A 24259-nucleotide genomic window follows, 5' to 3' on the forward strand; every position below is an offset into this window, starting at 1 on the left:
GCGTTTATACCAGCAGAGTTTTAAACCATAATACTATCAAGTGCAAAGCACACCTTGTCTTGCAAAAACGCAGCTAGTCAACGACTTTGAAAAGCCGCCATTTAGTAAATAAACCAGTTAGTGACTCTATGGTTTTGGAGTTGGTGTTTGGGGTACACATGGGGGGAAATGTAATAGATTCTACCTTTGTGAAATTGCAGAGTTTTATTCCCCCCTTCCCGGCTTCTGTAACGTATTATTTTTTGTAAATGATTCCTTAAAGGTCACTTATTGTAACACGGTCTGCTGAAATGATTTCAAACCAAATGTAGTAGCTAAAGAAGGCTGGAGGAGAGTTATTGATATGTGCATTCCATTTTCCAGTTTTGTTTTCCGCCACTTTAGACAGTATTATAACCCCTAGGGCTCACTGTGTGTGATCACTACCTACATGTGTTCCTCTTGCTCATCACACTGAGGAGAGAGACTTATTCTAGTTTGAAGTATAACTGCTTCTACCTTCAGTTTATTAACCCCTCAATCTCCTAAATTAGTATTCATACACAATTGACAGTTCTAAACTCCTGTTTTAGGATTCGGTCAACCGCAGTACCCAAGGTGATAAATGGGATGTGTTTAATCATTGTCTGATGTATCTAGTTTTATACTTGCTAAAGCTCTTACTATTCAGTGCACACAAATGCATGGAAATAGTTCTGTGCATATATTTACTGCACATTCAGCTTCTCAATGGAATTCTCGCTTTCCATGAATGACATTGGGCTTCCAAATCCAGTCTTTCTCCACTTCCCGTTTTATTTATGACTGCAGCCATTCTCGGCCCCCATGACTACAGTGGAGAGTTCCATTATTTGCACACTAAGGGGCTGCGCCGAGTCGGATGCATATGCAGCCAAATCTTAAGATCTAAAAAGTTGCACGTTAAAATATTGTATGCGGAGACGTGTGCATTGCAAGATGCATCCGGCTCTGCAGCTATGGCATATGTGCCAGGCTTATGTCAGGAGCACATACACTCTCAGATTTATTTACTAACAGTTATTTATATAGCGCACATATATTCCGCATCGCTTTACAGAGAACATTGGGTCATTCACGTCATTCGCTGCCCCAGTGGAGCTTACTCTCTATATATTCCCTACCACATGTACACACACACACACACACACACACACACACACACACAAAAACACTCACACACACTCACACACACACACACACACACACACACACACACACACACACACACACACACACACTGACACGGGTCAACTTTGTTGTCAGGGTCCTAGTAACCTGCCAGTATATTTCTGGGTTGTGGGAAGAAGCACACGCAAACATGAGTAGAACATACAAACTCCAGGCAGATATTGTTATGGTGGGAATCAAACTTAATGAATGAAGCATTTTACAACATGGCCATAAAATCCATTAATTGCATCTGCTTGCAATTACGCTAAAGTGCTATTACCAGACCTCCCTACTGTCGTGATTTAGGCAGGACAGTCCCGGTTTGAGTGTTCTGATTTGCCATCCAAACCAATATGGCAATTGTGAGTTCAAATCCATTCACTGCTAGCGATTGGCAGGTGCATGTGAAATTCAAAGAGCAGGGAGCGGGATGAGGGCATTACAGTATTACTCTAGCCATTTTACCAGGACTGCCTCATACACCGTCCCAATACTTCATTTCTCATTAATGCCAATAGTGGCGCTAACAGATGAAAGTTAATACTAATTGGCAGCAAGTATAAATATATAGGTTAATACAGGGTCGGACTGTCCCATAGGTGTGCAGGGGAAGTTCCCAGCGGGCCTCACTGTCTGAGAGCCCCAGTTCCACCTCTAGGGTCAATAACTTGGTGGAGTAGGATTAAGGATGAACTTAGGTGCTTGGCTTGTTTCTATGGAACCTACACCAAGATCAGTCCTCCTGCCAATGAAATGTGGATGATCCTGACACACCTCTGTCCTCTCCTATATACAGGGGCCCTGTTTATAGACTCTGTAGTAGCTGGCTACAACCTCCCTGGAGGTTGGTTACACCCCTTAAGCTTGGACCCCTACCTTTGCATTCCCTGGTGGGCCCTTCATGTCCCAGTCCGACACTGAGTCCGTAATTGTTTGTTTCATGTGTCATCAGCCCTTATCAGGCATATCATTCGCTCCAGCATAATGTTCTTGAGATTATTTTCCTACTGTCCATGTTAGTACACAGTGTTTGAGTTTAGACCAGCAACTTTCTAATGTTGCTGGTCTAAATATTTAACAAAATGGGCAGAGTAATAATGCATAGACAGGAACTGATAGAAACGCTGCCCTGCTCATTTTGTGCTGATCAGAGGGGAGGAAATAGTTTATACATTACTATATCTTGGAAAGCAAATATCAAGTTTAAGAAGTAGTAAATGCTGTAACTGCATTCCTTATACACAAGACGGGGCTGACCAGCAGCATTCCACATCGCATTGTGTCCAAACTATGAAATGAAAACCATATATATATATATACATATATATATATATCACGTGTGTAGTGTTCTCTGTTGCATTCTAATTCCCACCACACCAGAACAGGGAGGCCACTGCTTCCCCTCACGGCCATTAGACTGAGCCTCATATCAGTCATACTGCCCCACCATCAGATGTAAGATGGCGGGGCTGGGGGAAACATGGTCACACAGTGAGGTGCGTAGTGTGATCAGATTTATGTGAATAAAGACACATCAGCAGCTGAAAGTCATCGCCAACTTGTCGAGGTGTACATAGATGACGTCATGTCTCGGAAACAAGGTTGGGTTTGGTGCACAGCTTGTGGTGGACATGCTTGGCCGGCCGGATCACTGCTCATCTTGAATGTCTGTCCTGCCATTACCAAAGGCAGTGCACCAAACCCAAACGTGTTTCCATGACATGACATTATCCACTGTACACCACAACAAGTTAGCGATGAATATCAGCTGCTGATGTGCCTTTAGATGCAGATATCTGATCACACTATACACCTCAATGTGTGACCATGTTTCCCCCAGCCCCACCATCTTACATCTGATGGTGGGACAGTATGACTGATATTAGGCGCAATCTAATGGCCGTGAGGGGATGCAGTGGTCTTCCTGCTCTGGCCAGAGAACATTATACTTGTGAGCAGTTTTGCTACCTTACTTATTGAACCACCCTTGTGGTATACACACGCACACGCACACACGCACACACACACACGTACACACTTTATTACGCAGCACACTTTCTAGTGTTGGTTAGAAATCCGTTTTTGTCCCCAAATCCACCTGTATTTATCATGGCATGAATTCCTCAAGGTGCTGGAAACAGCCTAGAGCAGAGCTGTCCAAACCAGTCCTTGAGCTCTACCAACAGTTCACATTTTCCAGACCACCTTGCTGGTGCACAGGTGTAGTCATTACTAAATTAAGATGTGCTGCATTCATTCCCAACTGACAATTCTACAGATCTCCAAGAGGCCTGAAAAACATGAACTGTTTGTAGATCTCGAGGACCGGTTTGGCCAGCCCTGGCCTAGAGCATCTGGTGCACGCTGACATGATGACATCACACAGTTGCTGCAGATCTGTCAGATGGACATTCATGCTCCGAATCCCTGTATTCCGCACAGCCCATAGGTGCTCAGTTGGATTGAGATCCTGTGCTTGCAGAGTCCTTGGAGTACACTGAACTCATTCTTATGGAACTGCCATGAGACGTGTAGACATATATAAATAAAACTCATGTTGACCATATGCTGTATCGACTATTGTCATGTCGACCTATTGACTGTCAACATTTTTACTGTTGACCTAAAGATTGGATGCCATGTACAAGCACCTGTATAACGATGGTGGTAACACATCTCTCATCAGTGCTTTGCATTAAATGATTATATTGTATTTCTTTGGCCCCACATACTGCCGTTCTCCGGTACCGCAGGAATAACAAGATGCCTATTGTCCTTTCAGTCACATTCACATATATAAACCACAAGCTTCAAAAATGTTAGCGTGCCAGTATTACTATAAAGGTGTAGGTCACAAGACAAATGTACGGAAATCATTTTCTATATTACAAGATTCTGACCTTGAGAGAACTTGTAGTTTAGTCTCATCATCCATGACAAACTAGCTCAGCTATAGACCTAAGTGTGTCAGCATGTCAGCATTTATTTCCATGTTCATCTAGATAGAAGACTGATATTTGTATATGTAATGTTGATGGTTAACATCACTTCACATATAACCTCTGTGGTAGATCTGGTTGTGTTGGCGAGCTAATGTAGCTTATTACCTGTCTATGGAATATTTCAGATAGATTGCTATAGTACAGAGGTTCTCAAACTCGGTCCTCAGGACCCCACACAGTGCATGTTTTGCAGGTAACCCAGTAGGTGCACAGGTGTATTAATTACTCACTGACACATTTTTAAAGGTCCACATGTGGAGCTCATTATTTCAATTGTGATTCTGTGAGGAGACCTGCAAAACATGCACTGTGTGGGCCCCCGAGGACCGAGTTTGAGAACCTCTGGTATAGTATTTGGGAAGATATATTTGTACAGAATAATACAGTGGTCCTTACAGGCTACTGTAGTTGGAGAGATAAATCTCTACGCTTGTTAGATTCCCACTAGTGTGTTTGGGAATAGGCTCCACTATCCTTTTGTATATAACCTCATCAGATCTATTTACCTGGTTGAAATTCAAATTGCTGTATTTTAGTGACAGTGTTTTGGCAGCGTTTCTGAGGCTTCTGAGCACAAAAAGGGCTGCACGGCTGAATGAGAGGCTGTGCTGACACCACCTAACAAGAAGGGATTAGGTGTTTACAGAAGAAGAGATATGATAGGTCAAGTATAAGCGGCACTTCACAAGAGTGCTTCAGCACATAATGAGTGAGTGACTGGAGAGTGTGAGGCTGACACTCTGCCTTATCTCCTCTCCAAAGCCCTCTTATTATACTCTTGCTGCTCTTCCCTCGTCTGGGGAACAATAGCAGAAAGGCCGCTCTATATCATTGTTAATAATAATCTATACATTTAGGCATTTTCCATTTGCTCCCTTTATTTGTGATTTTTCTTTTGTGTTCGGTAAATGCTGGTCTTGTTTAGTGCTGCTGCCTCAGGCCAATACATTTATTTTTTTCTTTTATAATTGCATTGTCTTTCACCTCTCTGGTTTTATAGGCAATCCCTGTAGTTGCAGATCAGAATCCCAGGGATTTGTGTGTGTATGTTGAATACTGTCACCAAACTGGGTTTTTATTTATCATTAACTAGCTAGATTGCGGATTTATATTTTTCCCGTGTTCTGCGGCAGTGTTTCCCAACCTCTGTCTTCAGGGCACACTGACAGTCCAGGTATTAGTGATATCCATGCTTGAGCACAGATGGGTAAATCAAACTAACTGAGGTACTAAGTCACCTGTGCTCAAGTATGGCTAATCATAAAACCTGGACTGTTAATGTGCCTTGGGGACCGTGGTTGGGAACCTCTGATCTACAGGGTGTTAGAATGTTGGTTTGGTATTTTAACTCACAGGGCCAAATTTGCTTTTCAAAGCCAATGATTATCAGTGGCTTTGACCGATGGATGTAAAGTGGCAACAGAAATAAAAACAGGCTGGTTTAGCATTTATTGCTGTTGCCGCTTTAAATGCATTGGTAATAGTCACCGATCATTCGCGGTTTTGAAAAAGTGACAGTAAATCTACCACACAGTGTCCTCATTATTGTGTTTTATTATGATTGGAGGCGTTCTCAATCGCCCTCATCACTAAATGTCATACTTTAATTTACAGGGCCACCGTATGCGTTGATGCTGCTTTCTACATGTGTTTGTAATCTGGTATGCCTTCCCTTTATATGGCATATGCAGTTCATAAGATGCTATACTGGTAATGAATATGTCCGTGTGGGTTTATTCCGGAACCCCAAAATAATTGTATTTGTTCTGGGGCGCAAAAAAATTGAAGCACCTATTAGCGTCTATTGCTGGATCCAAACTGAGGTTCCCACCCACAGATTTATTATATATATCATATTTCAGATTTGTAGGTGCCCATTATCCTCCTGAGGTACTATGGTGAGGTTTTCTTTTTAACACTTCAGGTGCTGTCCAGTATATTCTATCCTGCACTGGGGAGCTCCAGTAAGGGTGAAGCAGTCCTGTCAGTCTGTGGGAATGAAGTTTAAACACTGTGCTGTGTCACAATTGAGTAGACACAGGGTAAAACATTAACCAAGCCTTATTAAAAGTGATCTTTGACAAAAATCTATTTTGTATAATAAATGTGAGCTCTAACAATTATTATTATTATTATTATTATTATTATCATTTATTTATATGGCGCCACAAGGGTTCCGCAGCGCCCAATTACAGAGTACATATGCACATAATCAAAACAGTGACTTACAGTTGAAATCAATTTTGGACAAGTACAGGGTAACTAAGCATAACTACACCAGTAAATGACAGAGATAAGTTCCAGGTGGCCCAAAAACTGTGATTTGGGCAGTTGAGAATTATTAAAGAAGAAAAGGGTGAGCACATGAGGGAAGAGGGCCCTACTCGTGAGAGCTTACATTCTAGGGGTAGGGGTAGACAGACAGGGGTGACACAGATGGGGTACATAGAGAGCATGGAACAGGGGGTTAGGATGAGATTTGGCTGGGTTTGGTAAAGAAATGGGTCTTGAGAGCCCGCTTGAAGTTTTGTAGAGAGGTAGAGAGTCTGAGGGGGAGAGGTAAAGAATTCCAAAGGAAGGGAGCAGCACGTGAAAAATCTTGGAGATAGGAGTGGGAGGAAGTAATCAGGAGACAGGAGAGGCGGCGTGCATTAGCAGAGCGAAGAGGACGGGTGGGAGAGTAAAGGGAGATAAGGTCAGAGATGTAAATGGGAGAGGATTGGGTGAGAGCTTTGTAAGTGAGAGTGAGAAGTTTGAATTGGATTCTGAAGGGGAAGGGAAGCCAGTTGAAGGGCTAGTAGGAGAGGGGAGGTGGATGTAGTGCGTTTGGTGAGGAAGATGAGCCGAGCAGCAGCATTGAGGATAGACTGGAGTGGAGAGAGGTAATTGTCAGGGAGGCCAGTTAGGAGGAGATTACAGTAGTCCAGTCTGGAAATAATCAGTGAGTGAATAATGATCTTAGTGGCATCCTGGGTGAGAAAAGGTCTGATCCTGGAAATGTTTTTGAGATGAAAATGACAGGTTTGTGAGAGGTGCTGAATGTGTGGTTTGAAGGAGAGGGAGGAGTCAAGGATTACACCAAGACAGCGTACTTGGGGGCTAGAGGAGATAGTCGTGCCATCAATGGATAATGAGATTGTGGGAGGTGAGGTTGTGCGGGAGGGTGGGAAGATGATCAGCTCAGTCTTAGACATGTTGAGTTTAAGAAAGCGCTGGGACATCCAGGAAGAGATAGCAGAAAGACAGTTAGAGGCACGAATGAGGAGAGCCGTGGAGAGATCAGGGGAGGAGAGGTAGATTTGAGTGTCATCAGCATAGAGGTGATACTGGAAATTAAAAGAACTAATGAGTTCACCTAAAGAGGACGTATAGAGAGAGAAAAGGAGAGGCCCAAGAACAGAACCTTGGGGGACACCAACAGTTAGTGGAAGTGGGGGCGAGGTAGCATCATGAGAGGAGACAGAGAAGGAACGATCAGAGAGGTAGGAGGACAGCCAGGAGAGGGCAGTATCACGTAGACCAAGAGAGTGAAGGATTTGCAGAAGAAGAGGGTGGTCCACAGTGTCAAAAGCAGCAGAGAGGTCAAGAAGAATAAGCAGAGAGTAGTGGCCCTTAGATTTGGCGGCATGGAGGTCATTGCAGACTTTTGTGAGGGCAGTTTCAGTGGAGTGGAGAGAGCGGAAACCAGACTGGTATGGGTCAAGCAGTGAGTGAGAGGAAAGAAAGGCAGTAAGGCGATTATAGACAATACGCTCAAGAAGTTTGGAGGCAAAGGGGAGGAGAGAGATCGGTCGATAGTTGGAGAGAGTGTTAGGATCAAGGGTAGGTTTTTTAAGAATAGGGGAGACAAGAGCATGCTTGAAGGCAGAGGGGACAGTGCCTGATGAGAGGGAGAGATTGAGAAGGTGGGCAAGATGGGAACAGGCAGAAGGGGAGAGGTAGCGAAGGAGGTGGGAGGGGATAGGGTCGAGTGGGGAGGTTGTGGGGGGGGAGGAGTGTATGAGGGCCATGACTTCCTCACCAGATACTAGGGAGAAAGATGTCAGAGTTGGTAAGAGGGTAGGGGAGGGGTGGCAAAGGATGGGTGGTGGCTGGTTGCTGGACTGGTGGGATGTGATGTCCTGACGTATGGAGTCAATCTTGGATGTGAAGTAAGTGGCAAAGTCAAGAGCAGACAATGAGGAAGGGAGAGGAGGTGGTGGTGGGCAGAGGAGGGAGTTAACAGTGGCAAAGAGGCGCCGGGGGTTGGAAGAGTGGGTAGAGATGAGGATTTTGAAGTATGATTGTTTAGCAAGGGAAAGGGCAGCACTGAAGGATGAGAGCATGAATTTGAAATGGAGGAAGTCTGCTTGAGAGCGTGATTTCCTCCAGTGTCGCTCGGCAGTACGTGAGCATTTTTGTAGATATCTGGTGCATTTGGTGTGCCAGGGTTGAGGTGTTGATCTGCGAGGGTGAATAGTGGTTGGCGGAGCAACAGAGTCAAGGGCTGAAGTAAGAGATGCATTGTATAGAGATGTGGCTTGTTCAGGGCATGTGAGAGAGAGAAGAGGAGAGAGAAGCGAGTCAAACAGGGAGGATAGGGATGAGGTGTCAATAGCCCAACAATACACTGTGTAAGTGGAGGAAGAAGCACAATGTGTTCACCACCAGTGGCACAAACATATGGACGGTGGTACAGTGCGCCAGCAGCCAGGTAACAGCAGAAGTTGTGTTTTTGTCTATTGTCTTGTGGAATTAGCCAGATCCTCCTTGCTCTTTGTTACAGGCATTGGGGGTAATTCCAAGTTGATTGCAGCAGGAAATTTTTTAGCAGTTGGGCAAAACCATGTGCACTGCAGGGTGGGCAGATATAACATGTGCAGAGAGAGCTAGATTTGGGTGGGTTATTTTGTTTCTGTGCAGGGCAAATACTGGCTGCTTTATTTTTACACTGCAATTTAGATTGCAGATTGAACTCGCCACACCCAAAACTATCTCTCTCTGTACATTTTATATCTGCCCCCCCCTGCAGTGCACATGGTTTTGCCCAACTGCTAAAACAATTCCTGCTGCGATCAACTTGGAATTACCCCCATTATCCAGGACCATCCAAGGGAAGAGAGATTCTGTGTGTAAGATTCTTACCCTGAAGTCTTGCTTCCTCGAGATACAGCTCAAAATATATACCATTCATAGCCTCCTGAGCATTCATTATTTTTGATGAGATGACAACTGCTTAGGTTCATGCAATTATCGTTCACACTGAGCCCAAGTTTCACATAAGAATTTTGCTTGTTAAATCTTTGGCACAGTAAATGGGTTTACAGGTGGTTACATCTCTTATAGGACATACATGAATATCCCTTTATTTGTGGCGTCTGTTAGCTTTTCACAAAATCAGCTGCATTTATTTATTTATTTCTTATTGTATCTTTGTTGTTTCTGCAAAAAAGCTGACAAAGAATGAAAACTCATAAAATAAGCATTTTAAGAAGCATCTCGGTATTTTGCTGTTGATTGACGCAGGGTAATAAAAGTTTCGTAATGTGTGGGTAGCGATTCTTGTTACAAGTGTCTGTAATTACTAGGCTGAAGTTGTAAAAATGACTTCTAGACAATTTTTAAATTAATATTCTTTTATGCCATACCTTACTCACACACCTGACGTGACCAGACCTGGAGCTAATGAGGAACAGAATATTTATTACGTTGCAGGATGTTGGCTTCACCTCCACAGTAAACTCGCTTAGTCCTCTCACACCTTCTACATCTCAATCCATTTGTCAATGGAAATGATTTACTCTCCCTGTTTTCTGTTTGTAATCTGTTATTGATTGACTTATAACTTGCACTTATTCGTTCCTTTTTTTTCTTAAGATTATGAATTGGAACTCAATACTATAGTAAATATATTCCTTTACAGCAGGCATTCCAACTTTGCTCCTCAAGGCACACTAGCAGTCCAGGTTTTAGTGATATCCGTGCTTCAGCACAGGTGATTTAATTGCTATGTCATTTTGATTTAACCATCTGCGCTGAAACCCGGATATCCTTAAAACCTGCACATTTAGGACGCAGTGAAAATACAATCATTGTATTGGATGAGACTGTACATGTTCCTTTTTAAAATGTGTTTATCTTCAGCTGTGTAACATTGGGGGAGACGTATCAAGCAATGTAAAGAGTGGGGAAATTGCCAAAACCAACCAATGAGCTTCTATGATTGTATAGAATGTACTTGATAAAGGCTAAAGTACCTCTGCTATGTGCAACTTGTACACATCTTGTTCCTATATTATACACATCTCCTCTCTTTACACTGCTTGATACATCTCCCCCATTATTTTTAGGACTGTTTCATTGCAGTGGTTCAAACACATGTTAGCACAAATTGTAAACATAATTGTCTCCATGGGAACACATTGTAAACACAATCTGATGTAGTATATATTTTTCTAAGCACATGGATAATAGAGCCTTGTGTTTTTTACAGATCCTTTTGTTTAGTAAACAAGTAGAAACACTTGTTAATGCATCTAAATCAGCTCCTTACATAAGCACAGTGCAGTTTTTACTTGTTGCCGGTGCTTACCTGTGTGCACATGCCCTGGTAGTTGTGGCATCTGGAATTCCATTGGTGAATTGTCTTTCCAGCATGTCACTGACCACTGTATGGGACAGCCGTCAGCTTGCTGAGGGGAAAGGGGAGGGGGGGTGACTTCTCAGGTAAGGTGCCCACTGCTGCCAACCGTGAATTCTCCCATGCTGTGATTACTGTGCAGAAGACATTTTATTGCAGAATTGCTTCATTTAAATAAGTGCTTTAACCATTCTTATCTGTCTATATATTATGATAGCTGAATACTCGTGCTTAAATTAGAATTATAGTTCGTTAATTTACGTTGGTTGGAGATCTAGTATATAGTCCTATCTTGCTTCCTTGACCCACTTTGTGTAGTGGCCGGACCCCTTTTTGGTCCCCCAAGGGACCCTGCTCTTCCCACTATACAACTCAGTCTGTGGCTTCTTGCTGCATCCATTCCCCTCCTCACATCATGTCATTGCCCCTGTGAAATGCTAAATTTATTTACAGTTTCTTATATAGCACAGCACATTATGCATCTCCTGATATACTCTGTGCTGCTGGGGGACCCTGCAACTTTTACTATATGACTCTGTGTGTGGGTTCATGCTACATCCATCACATTATGTCCCTGTCACCTGCAGCCCTGTCCTGACTGACATATCATGCATCTCCTAATATACTCTGTGCTGCTGTCCCCCCCCCCCCCCCCTAGAGTTGCTAGGGGTGGGTTACCCCCACAGTGTTTGTTCCCAGATTGTAAGTCATATGTGTACCAAGTTTGGTATAAATTGCTGTAGGCATTCCGGAGTTATGCTGGAACATACATACATACATACATACATACATACATACATACATACATACATTCATTTTTGGCGATATCTGTGGATGGACAGTGACGTTTATAAAACCGGTTCTTAGCAAGCACCTGGGACCTAAGGAGAAGCTACCTGCCAAGTTTCAAGGTTTTAGGCCTTGTGGTTTAAGGAATTTTGTGATGAGTCAATGAGTGAGTCAATCTCCTTTTTTGCCTTTTATATATATATATATATATGCAAAAATGGTACCAAATTGCGCTTGGGATATATAAGCAGCACCTCTAGAAGAATCCTTCGTCAGCAAGAATTCAAAAATATTACATACACACCAAATCTGAGGGCGCTAATGACTTCTTAATCTATTACAGACAGTCACAATAATTTAAAAAATTTATTCATAAAACACAATGTTATCTCCATTTCATAGTGTCAACAACATTATCCTCATACAGGATGGATTTTCAATCTGACATATATAGATTTCAACATACACCAATTAGGTTAGATAAAATACAAAACCCAATTTCAATATAAACCAATTAGGTTTAATCAGATGTAGAACCCGACGCGTTTCGTCCCTTAGGACTTCCTCAGGGGTATTAGATCTGAGTGAACAGAAAAAGTACAATGACTTAATACAATCACAATACATAATTCAATAAAACCATCCAGACCCATTGGTTAGATACAACATATTAAAAGTAAAAATCCATAATTTGGACTAAAGTATATATAATAACTAATTTAATAGTGCCAGTATATAGTGAAGATAGAGCAGGTGCCGTGGAAAAATTATTGTTTGATATACATACCAAAATATGTCGGAAGCTAATAACTCCAGACGAATTCCATATTTATAAAATCAAGATAAGCCTACACCAATAATAGACCTATAGTGAAAAATGAGTATTTTTTTTATTATTAAATGTGAGTAATTTTGCAATATAGATCACCCATGTGATAATAATTAAAAAATACGTACCAATCAAACTCATAGACTGATACCAAAGTGACTTATTCCTTTGACCATTATTTATGAAAATGGTCAATAAGAATGGAGTGGGTCTAAACGTTTATATCAGACCTACAATTGAAAAAAGTATATATTGAAATAGGGAACCCACTTAGAATTAGGACCACCATTGTGAAAATAAGTGTTTGAATACATACCCATATACTGTGTGTTTTCACGCAACACTGGATAAATGTAAATTTTATTGGCCTCAAATCATGTAGATTGAGTGCCTAAAAACATTATAAATTCAAAATTAAAACTCTGAATTCATAATTTATCGTGTATCAAAAATAACCAATAGGTTGAATTCACAATATATACATAGATACAATCCATTTTGATCACATATAATCCTCTAACTATATAGAACCATTGAACCCACAGAGCAGTATTACTTACTTCAATGCTGCCTCCTCTCTCAAAATCCAGTGAATGACTGAGAGTGGTAATAAGTCCACTTATTTATACCCCCTGGAGTATGACCTCATATCCTCTTAATGCCGATTGGTTAATAAAAATAACCTATAAACCTCTATATAGGTGCTTATATGGAGGACCTTATTATACCCACCAGGTACTAGATATATACCATATACTTTCTGATATAATATCTAGTTTAATATTCACGTGGAACCGCATGTATTCGACATGCGTTCCACGACCGGGTATATACTTCCGGTTTGTGCGTTCCACCGCCGTCACTTCCTGACTGGCGGGGACGTACATCACAGAGGCGGACCTTCATTGCGGACGTCCACTACTGGAGGAATGTGGACGCCCTCCGTCGCGTCACGGTGGTTGCCATAGCACCGCTACAAGAGAGGGGGAACCTAATTCACTGTTATGGTGACCATAGCACCCAATTATAATGGTTGCCATAACAACCGTTCGCTACAATTAATAAAAGGGTTACTAAGATTCCTTATAATGACGATCAAACAATATTAAAGTAATGATCGCCATAGCGATCAGGTGACATATTTAATAATAGCCTGATTGCATCAAAAGAATACTTTTAATTAACAACTATATCTCCTTATGTTTTGATTATCTAAAACTGTGCTGCTGGGGGACCCTGCAACTTTTACTATATGACTCTGTGTGTGGGTTCATGCTACATCCATCACATTATGTCCCTGTCACCTGCAGCCCTGTCCTGACTGACATATCATGCATCTCCTAATATACTCTGTGCTGCTGTCCCCCCCCCCCCCCCCCCTAGAGTTGCTAGGGGTGGGTTACCCCCACAGTGTTTGTTCCCAGATTGTAAGTCATATGTGTACCAAGTTTGGTATAAATTGCTGTAGGCATTCCGGAGTTATGCTGGAACATACATACATACATACATACATACATACATACATACATACATTCATTTTTGGCGATATCTGTGGATGGACAGTGACATTTATAAAACCGGTTCTTAGCAAGCACCTGGGACCTAAGGAGAAGCTACCTGCCAAGTTTCAAGGTTTTAGGCCTTGTGGTTTAAGGAATTTTGTGATGAGTCAATGAGTGAGTCAATCTCCTTTTTTGCCTTTTATATATATATATATATATATATATATATATATATATATATATATATACATACACTGCTCAAAAAAATAAAGGGAACACTTAAACAACACAATGTAACTCCAAGTCAATCACACTTCTGTGAAATCAAACTGTCCACTTAGGAAGCAACACTGATTGACAATTAATTTCACATGCTGTTGTGCAAATGGAATAGACAACAGGTGGAAAGTATAGGCAATTAGCAAGACACCCCCAATTAAAGGAGTTGTTCTGCAGGTGGTGACCACAGACCACTTCTCAGCTCCTATGCTTTCTGGCTGATGTTTTGGTCACTTTTGAAAGTTGGCGGTGCTTTCACTCTAGTGGTAGCATGAGACGGAGTCTACAACCCACACAAGTGGCTCAGGTAGTGCAGCTCATCCAGGATAGCCCATCAATGCGAGCTGTGGCAAGAAGGTTTGCTGTGTCTGTCAGCGTAGTGTCCAGAGCATGGAGGTGCTACCAGGAGACAGGCCAGTACATCAGGAGACGTGGAGGAGGCTGTAGGAGGGCAACAACCCAGCAGCAGGACCGCTACCTCCGCCTTTGTGCAAGGAGGAACAGGAGGAGCCCTGCCAGAGCCCTGCAAAATGACCTCCAGCAAGCCACAAATGTGCATGTGTCTACTCAAACGATCAGAAACAGACTCCATGAGGGTGGTATGAGGGCCCGACGTCCGCAGGTGGGGGTTGTGCTTACAGCCCAACACCGTGCAGGACGTTTGGCATTTGCCAGAGAACACCAAGATTGGCAAATTCGCCACTGGTGCCCTGTGCTCTTCACAGATGAAAGCAGGTTCTCACTGAGCACATGTGACAGACGTGACAGAGTCTGGAGACGACAAGGAGAATGTTCTGCTGCCTGCAACATCCTCCAACATGACCGGTTTGGCAGTGGGTCAGTAATGGTGTGGGGTGGCATTTCTTTGGGGGGCCGCACAGCCCTCCATGTGCTCGCCAGAGGTAGCCTGACTGCCATTAGGTACCGAGATGAGATCCTCGGACCCCTTGTGAGACCATATGCTGGTGTGGTTGGCCCTGGGTTCCTCCTAATGCAAGACAATGCTAGACCTCATGTGGCTGGAGTGTGTCAGCAGTTCCTGCAAGACGAAGGCATTGATGCTATGGACTGGCCCGCCCGTTCCCCAGACCTGAATCCAATTGAGCACATCTGGGACATCATGTCTCGCTCCATCCACCAACGCCACGTTGCACCACAGACTGTCCAGGAGTTGGCGGATGCTTTAGTCCAGGTCTGGGAGGAGATCCCTCAGGAGACCATCCGCCACCTCATCAGGAGCATGCCCAGGCATTGTAGGGAGGTCATAGAGGCACGTGGACGCCACACACACTACTGAGCCTCATTTTGACTTGTTTTAAGGACATTACATCAAAGTTGGATCAGCCTGTAGTGTGTTTTTCCACTTTAATTTTGAGCGTGACTCCAAATCCAGACCTCCATGGGTTAATAAATTTGATTTCCATTGATAATTTTTGTGTGATTTTGTTGTTAGCACATTCAACTATGTAAAGAACAAAGTATTTAATAAGAATATTGCATTCATTCAGATCTAGGATGTGTTATTTTAGTGTTCCCTTTATTTTTTTGAGCAGTATGTATATATATATATATATATATATATATATATATATATTGTTATCACAGGTGAGATATTTGTATATTGTTATACAGATCTTGCTAAACACACTCTGTGAATTCCCAGTTTATATAAGCCTTGTCCTAATGGGCAGGCAGGGAACGAACAGATTTGACAAATTCTGACTCCTCTACCTTTATGACAATGCAGTGATTGTTTGGCAGACATACCTGGCTGATCGGCCATTGGCTTTGTGTTTGCAGGTTACTGTCTCTCCGTCCCGCAGGCCTTGGCACGCAGCAGTCTCCATCATGACACTTAATGATGTGATGGAGATAAAATATTACATTTTAAATTATAATTTTCATAAATGTTTGTAATTTTTGTAATAGCTCGGGATTATAAATAGATGGTATGAATAGGTGAAATATAGGAATATTATTATGTAGTTGTACTGAGTAACGGACATTTTCAGAGATACGTTGTTAAAAACTCATTTAGCATACCTCCCAACATTTACATGTGCCAAATCGAGACAAAATGGAAGCAAATTAGTTTAGGAACAACCATTTTTAGTTGAAACTCCGCCCTTTTCACGTTCTGAAGAATGATTTAGAGTTAGGAGTAAATGTAGCTAGTAGAGGAGGCATCCTAACTCATCTCTAAATATGTGTAATAATAAAGCAGTCCAGTGTATGGGCTACATGCAGAAGCAGCCAGCGTTTCCCTGCATGCCAAATAATGCTACAGCAAAAATCAGGTTACTTACACCTCTTGCACAATAATATGGAGGCAAATGTGCACCTCTTGCTTAGCTTTGCTTCCAATTCCAGATGAGGCCTATAGTGTTTGCCCAGTAGAATGAGTGTTACTTCAAATACTGTGTGTTTTTGTTGTTGTTGTTGTTGTTGTTGTTGTTGTTGTTGTTTTCTGTCTTTTCCCTCTGGACATTAAATTCCACTGACTTTTACTCATTCATATAAAAAGAGCAAATATTTATAGTCTTATTTTAAAAGCTAAAAACAAAGATTTCAAGTTCTCAGCTAAAAAAATTGTTGTGGTTTTTTTTTTTTTTTTTTTTTGGGTGTGGGGGGGGTTCTCCTAAAGTTTAATCTAGGAATATTTTGTGCTCTTGGAAATGTTGTAGTCTCTAAACATAATAGCCCATGTCTGCCCTTGTACGATCATTGGGAACGTATACCACAATTATAACTTTTTACACTTCATTATTTTCTTTAATGAGTGAACTTGTTGGCCTTCGCACTGTTGCTGCATACGTGGGATATTGGTTGGGAGCTGGTACAATGCCTCTGCCCCAGCAGCTTTGTCTGCTCCATACAAAGTAGTGATTTATCTAAAAATAACACTCACATTGTCCTTTTCCTCTTCAGACCCATTAATACGTACTTTAGCATCATGCGAGGTTTCATAGTTTAATCCTTTTTCAAAAGCTTTTCAGAATAAAGGCTCTAAATGGTCCTCAGCATTAATTTGATGTGACTTCTGTACAATATGTTTGAAACCCGTAGACGCACGTTTTTGGAGCTTATGTCTTTTCTTTGGAGCGACCAGCTAAATATTTGATGGAGTCAGTACTATAAGCTCTTCCATTGTGCTCCGTTATTCTATCAACCTTTCAAGAATTTTGTTTTATTATCATCATTACCCCTCTATTTACACCAGATCAGGATCTTACTGCTTCTCACTGTTTTGCAATTGTAATTCAAAGTGTTTTGCTTAACCCATATAACACTGCGGTACTGTGGACATAATCTGTTTAAAGGCTGTTCTAAAGATGTATAAACAATAATGCTGCTTATTTGCAACTCACTTACGATAACTAAATGGCAAAATGCAATGTTTACAGGAAAGCATACAAGTAAAGTGTACTGTTAAGTAATAATGCTGCAGATGTATTAAGCCTGGGGAAGGGATAAAGAAGTGATAAAGTATTTATAAGTGCAAGGTGATAACGCACCAGCCAATCAGCTTCTGTCAATTTACATGTTGAAGCTGATTGGCTGGTGGGTTATTACCTTGCACTTATCACTGCTTTATCACTTCTTTATCCATTCTCCAGGTTAATACATCTGGCCCATTAGGCCTCAAGTTATCAAGTATATTCTCTATATCGGAGTTTCCTGTACTCTGAGTCTGATTCAGATGTGGTTGCAAATGCCGTCGCAGCTGTGTTCCCATACACTGTGGTCGTGCGAAAATATGCAAATGCCGCAGCTGTCTGGATTGGTACTGGCGTACCCACTGGCGGTGTCCCATAGCCGCCATTTGTGTATGATACCCAACCATTAGACGCACATCGGTCCCTCATCAACCTTCCTATGGTCGTGCAGCATGGTCCTCCACTATGCTCCTACGTCAGCATTGCTTTCCTCTCTGAATCAGGAGCTCTGTCCTCAAGGCACATTAACAGTTGAGGTTTTAAAGATATCCATGCTTGAGCATAGATGTTTAAATCAAACTGACAAAGTACTAATGAAGTCACCTGTGCGTAAGTATGGATATCTTGGACTGTTAGGGTGCCTTGAAGACGGAGTTTGGGAAACACTGCTCTGTAGTATAACCAGCAAATGACATATCCCACAGTCCTTAGTGTGTGAAGAAAATAGAACAGATACATGACAAAAAGCTCAAATATCAAACCAGTGTGTCAGTTTGTAAATCCACCAATCTGAACAGACTCTTACTCAGAAGAATATAAAGCCAGGCACTTGTAGCTCTCTATTCTACAATGCCCCACATTAATTTAAAAAAAAAAAAAAAAAAACGCCATCCTAAAATGGCAGCTATCTGTAAAGCCATGAGATTTGGGACATACGAAATTGCCAACCAGGTTAGTTTATTTCAGGTATTTTGCAAACAAATAACAGTCTTTGATAGATTCTAGCTTCCTGTAATGGGCGGGCTTGATTGACATGTTTGTTATTTTGTACATTTATTAACTAGTACTAAATACAATCATGATACAGTTCTAGACCAAACTGGAATCACTGAGTGTGTAACAATGTACATGGAGAGAAGATATTTAGTCCCTAAGAGAAAAATGTGTTGTTTTTCCCCCCCAGTTCTTCATTATATAGAGTGCATTAAACATATATGGTTATGTCATTTAGCAAAATAAATGGAGTCCCTATAATGTAATTTGGGACAATCTTGCTCTTCCAGCACCCTGGTCTCCCACAGCCCTGCTCTGTGAAAGTCAATCACTATTTCTCATTGTTTTGGCTGCTGTGTCTGCAGGAATATATTACATGCTTCCCATTTATGAGAGTTTGCGTTTCCCCGCCAGGAGAGAAATATGTGCTCCCTCTATGTAGGTAAGCAGTGCTGACTTAGAGATGATATTGGTTAATGTAGAGCCTGCTTGAGGCGTTTTATTCATTAAAGCTTTAACCATGAAGCATTTTCTTTCCACCGTTAGACCGAACAGCTTTCCTGCAGTTACAATGAAACAATCCACATCCAACTGCCACTCTGTAACCTCTTCATGCCGGGATGGCTTGCCCCATTAATGACCAGGCCAGTTGTCACACCAGGGATGTGCACGGTTTATTAGTCAAGAACTTTTTTGTTTGTTCATTTGAAAAAGTGACTTCTATTTTTGGTTACATAACAATTAGGGTTTTATTTTGGTGCAATTAGTGCAAATTAACTCTTACTTTTTATGATTAAAAATAGAACAAATGACCATTTGCAAAGTAACTTTTCTGCAGATTGTGCTCTAGCAGATGTTTCTGTGAGAATGTAATTTGCAGGGGTGTAACTAGCATTGTGTGGGGCGGGATGCAGTCAGTATGTTGACAATCACAATGCCGGCAGTGAAACGGTCAACACCATAATGTCAACATGGTTAAATTGTTGACGTATGAAATGTGGACACAATCAAATGTGTAATGTAAGAGTCAGTGTGGACTGTCATGTACCTGTTAACATGTTGGCTGTCAATGTCTGTGTCCGTTTCTGTCAACATGCTTTACCTGTCAGCATTATGGTATCTGTATGATGACTGTCGACAAACAAACCAAACCCCACATTTCAAGATTGTGATGGCGCTTTCTGCACTCCATCGTAAAGGTATACGCACTGCGATGTCTGGTCTGTCAACAGTCCATATCCAATAGGGCCAAGTATTCATTGTATTAGTAGCAACCTCTGACATCAGCACACATTATTACGTACATATATGTTATATACATAAGTTGTTCTGAAACCGTACACATAGGCATACTACAGATTTTACATGGTCTGAGGCTGTTATTGGATACATAGATTAAAGTATGCATGCTGATTTTAAATCTGCAATACCATGAAAAAAAATGTTTTTTGTAGCAACATAAACCACTGTGGCAGACTATCAGACGCATCTCCATCATTAATATTTGTCCTTGGTTTGTTTTTTACAATCTGATTTTCACAGCACTCTTTGTCTGCCATGGCAACCACAGTCGCATGGCTCTTGATGTTGCAAGAGCCCTCCTGAGCTCTGTTTTTGCAATGCCATCCTCCTGCTCCTTCTTCCACCTCTACCTTCTCATAAACAGACCTGCCAGCTGTCTCGATTTTTGCTGGGGAGTCCTACACTTCAGGCACTGTCCCGCCATCCAACTTGTGGGACTCGGTGTCCCGCGGGGAGGAAAAGTTGGGAAATCATTCTCACATGCTGCTCAGCAGTTGCAGGGCAGTGGTGAGTGGATGGCACGTGCATTCAAACAATATAGAGACAGAGAGAGATTGTGGGTAGCCCAGCAGCTCAGGACATGTTTCCATGGGCGTGATCACATTGTGACACCCTACCTACACTACCACACCCCTTTTTGTGCATGCCTTTGATATGCACGCAAAGTCCTGCTCGCCACCTCCCAAAGGTCTCTAAGCTATATAATAAATTTTACTGTCAACCGCTGTTAGCGTGTAAACTATTTTCCTAATCCTATCTAGTCGCATAACAGACCCTACAAAGCAGCTAGCTTTTATCTCAGATACTTACCTTAATTCTTATCCTCCTTTTACACCACACCGGTTAATTTTTTTTTTATTTGTATTTTTTTTTATTAGTATAATATTAATTAATTATTTATTCCTCTCACGGTTACCCAGCAATCTGATACATAATAATTTAATCAAATGATTCATTTGTACCATGTCATTGTTTGACTATAGCACTTGTTTTTCACATTTTCTCTATACAGGAAATCAGTCACCTTTGTAAGCGCATATTTCCTGTATTTACTCTATAGTGGAAATGATGCGCCTAACATGACTTCCGGTCACTAAGCAAATGGTCTAACCGCGGCCTTTTCATATAAATTACAGAGTATGTAACCACGTATTCCCTCTTATAATCTATCAGATTTCTAGTCCTACCCTAACTCCAAACCCCAACCTGACTGTGTTGGAAGCTCGTGCACTGCGGTCCTCTTGCCGCTTCCGGCTGACGTAACTTCCGGTCACGGAGCGAGTGTTCTGGTCACGGCCCTACTATTTGGATTACAGAGTATGTAATCACTCGTTTCCCTTTGCAATTTCAACCTTGCCCTGGCTCCGAAGCCTAACTTGACTATACGTGGAACTCACACGCTGCGGTACACTCGCCACTTCCGGCTTTCGAAACCGGAAGTGACGCGCTAACGATAAGCGTTGCGCCTCAGAATATGCCGGTCACCTTATGACTTCCGGTAATACAGCAAATGCCCGGATCGTGGCCATAACAATTAGACCACATCCATGATGCATACCATTAGTTCCCCGCACAATCAATCTATCATCTAGCTCCACTTACACTTAACCTATGTGTACACTATACATAGACGCATCGGGTTCCGCGCCACTTCCGGCTTTCGAAACCGGAAGTGACGCGTTAATGACTAAATGACGCGCTACAGGGTAGCCAGGTCATCTGAGGACTTCCGGTAACGGATTCAGTACCTCTATCTTGGCCCCAGCATCCAGGCCATAGTATTTACCACTCCCTAACTACGCTTTGCTCAGTCTAATTCACAGGTTTATTAGTCATAATAAGGCTTTTATAATTACGCAATTGACACTACTTCCGGTCTTTTAAACAGGAAGTGATGTAACAGATACCTCCTGTAGATCACATGTTTCATTCCTTCCCATATGATTGGCCCCTAATAGGAGACCACTCCCCTACATTGGCCTTAAATAGACTGTCTTCCACTACTACCTCACACAGTGAACAAGCCACCTTCTGGTGAAACGGCCGTCTGTGTTTAGTGGTGCTGAACAGTGCACGGTTCAGCCCACTCATCCCCTGGTATCGTATATTGGATGAAATAATTATAATTTTTTTCTGACTAATCATTTAATATTTGTTAAAGTCTGCTATTTTACTAATTAACCACAGTGTCTAAATTTCATACATGTTCAGTGATCACTCTTTAGCCTTACGTTTATGTTCCAGATCTTGCTGTATAGATGGATAATTTACATCTGTAAATCGTAACACCTTGTTAAAAAATTTTCAGATTATAGAATATTTCCAATAGGGGCTTCTTTTGTCCTCTGTTCCTTTGTTCTCCAACTTTATACTCTTAGGGGGCATTATTATAATTAAATTTGTAATTCTGATATATACCTCCATAGGAAACTTTAAGATACCTGTGTAATTTCACACTAGTTTTCAATAGGCCCAGGTAACCCGCCTCTCTCATCCACTGTCCGCTATATTATCATATGACGGTGGACAGCAGAAGACGGGCCCTGAACCTGTACGTTTCCTATATCTTACCTTTTTCAGTACTTTCTCATCCTGATGCCGGTCATTAAATCTCTCTGCAATGCAATAGTAACAGAGAGACTGTGCATATATCGATAGATAGCAGAAGTACCCTTTCTGGTATGTGCCAATAACCAGACACCCTCTCATTCACATATATGTGATAATACTGCCATATCTCACTGGTTACGCCCAATCTCACCAGATCTTGGAAGCTAAGCAGTGAAGAGCCTGATCAGTACCTAGATGGGAGACTGCTAGGGAATATTAGGTGCAGTAGTAAAATATCTCTGTTTCCATGTGAAAAGCAGAGGTGTTGGAGCAACCTTTGACCCTTAACGACCTTACATTTTAATCTTTTTTCATTTGTCTATACGTTCCTAGATCAATTTGGATAATTTTTCCTTCACTGTACATGTCGATTAGTATTTAACAATAGCAGATTACCAGATACCAGGTTATATTATCACAATAGGCATGGGCTATTGGACACAATAAAAATTAAATATTTTTTTCTAGTTTGCCATATTAAATGCCTATGTGTCATATGTTGGAAACCTTTTTTCCTGTTATGTTGAAATTGAATTTCTTGGAAACCTTTTTTCCTGTTATGTTGAAATTAAATTTCTGATATTTTCATCGTGGGTGTCACTGTCACCGTACAATACTTATAGAATTTCAGACCTGATACTCCTATTCAAAAAGGAAGGTCAAAATTCTTTTAAACTTTCTTACTATGCATTATGTGTGTGTGTTTGTCTGTGTACCACAATTTTAATACAATATAATTTAAAGTTACGTTTTATTTCTTAAGCGTGCCCCAACACAGAGTCTCTCTTTTTTCTCTGAAATATTGCTACATGCTATTGACTCTGGGTGCACCACCAACAACAGCAACTCCTTGGATACCGATTTCAGGCATCGCTTATGCACATGCACTGTTGGTCTACAAGGGACAAACTTTATAAGAACCCATTACAAAGATATCACTTTAGTCCTGTGCGGCACCAATTTAACTTTTTCACCTCCCAAATGTTGGCAGGTATGCATGACACACTTGAGATCCTTAGACGTTCTCTATAGGAGATTGACTGTCAGGCAGCCAGACAATGGGGATAATTTATCAATTATTATTTGCATGGTATACCCCAAAAAAAACCCGCCCCAATGTGTTTTGTGTCTTTTCTGTTCACTGTAATATCGTACCCCTGCTTCACCTCTGTTTTCATATAAATTCCCATAAGCCTTTGCTATCCATATTTGCACAGCCCACCTATACGTATTGAAGATAATGATGATGATCTGTAGGAGTATATCTGTTCTTGCTGTTTAAAAAGAAATAAAACCTATGTGGGATATTCTGACTGTCGGCATCGCACCAGCTGGGATAACATACCGAATGCTTCCGGTGTTTGAAATAACCTGAAGAAGATGATAGGGAAGAAAGAAAGTTTATTTTGATTTTTTTTTCCATAAAATTGTTTACATTTTATTTGGGACTGGAGGCACTGTAGTGTGAGAGATGGGTTCCCTGTATTTCCCCTACCCATTAACGCTACTAGCTCTAGGGTTTTTGGGCTGTACGTGCTTCTTAAATTTACCTTAACAACATTTCCAAAGGAAACCAGGGGCAGTGACTGTATCCGTCTGTTACTGCCAGACCACTGGCCGCCCTGACTCCCTTGGACTGTTAATAGCATAATAGTAGAACACCCCACTACACACCGTAGCAAACCGTGCCCTCACAGGATTCATTC

The 24259-nt window shown here is 41.6% G+C and overlaps 1 protein-coding gene and 1 pseudogene across 9 annotated transcripts in view; both read left to right on the plus strand.

The window, feature by feature from the left end:
• NBEA (neurobeachin) overlaps window positions 1-24259 on the plus strand; it is a 1049301-nt gene that overhangs the window by 809529 nt on the left and 215513 nt on the right. The window lies entirely within an intron of this gene.
• Window positions 22667-22785, plus strand: LOC135053808 (5S ribosomal RNA; annotated as a pseudogene).

Source organism: Pseudophryne corroboree, chromosome 2 (genome assembly GCF_028390025.1).
Source record: "Pseudophryne corroboree isolate aPseCor3 chromosome 2, aPseCor3.hap2, whole genome shotgun sequence".
NCBI classification, from domain to species: domain Eukaryota; kingdom Metazoa; phylum Chordata; class Amphibia; order Anura; family Myobatrachidae; genus Pseudophryne; species Pseudophryne corroboree.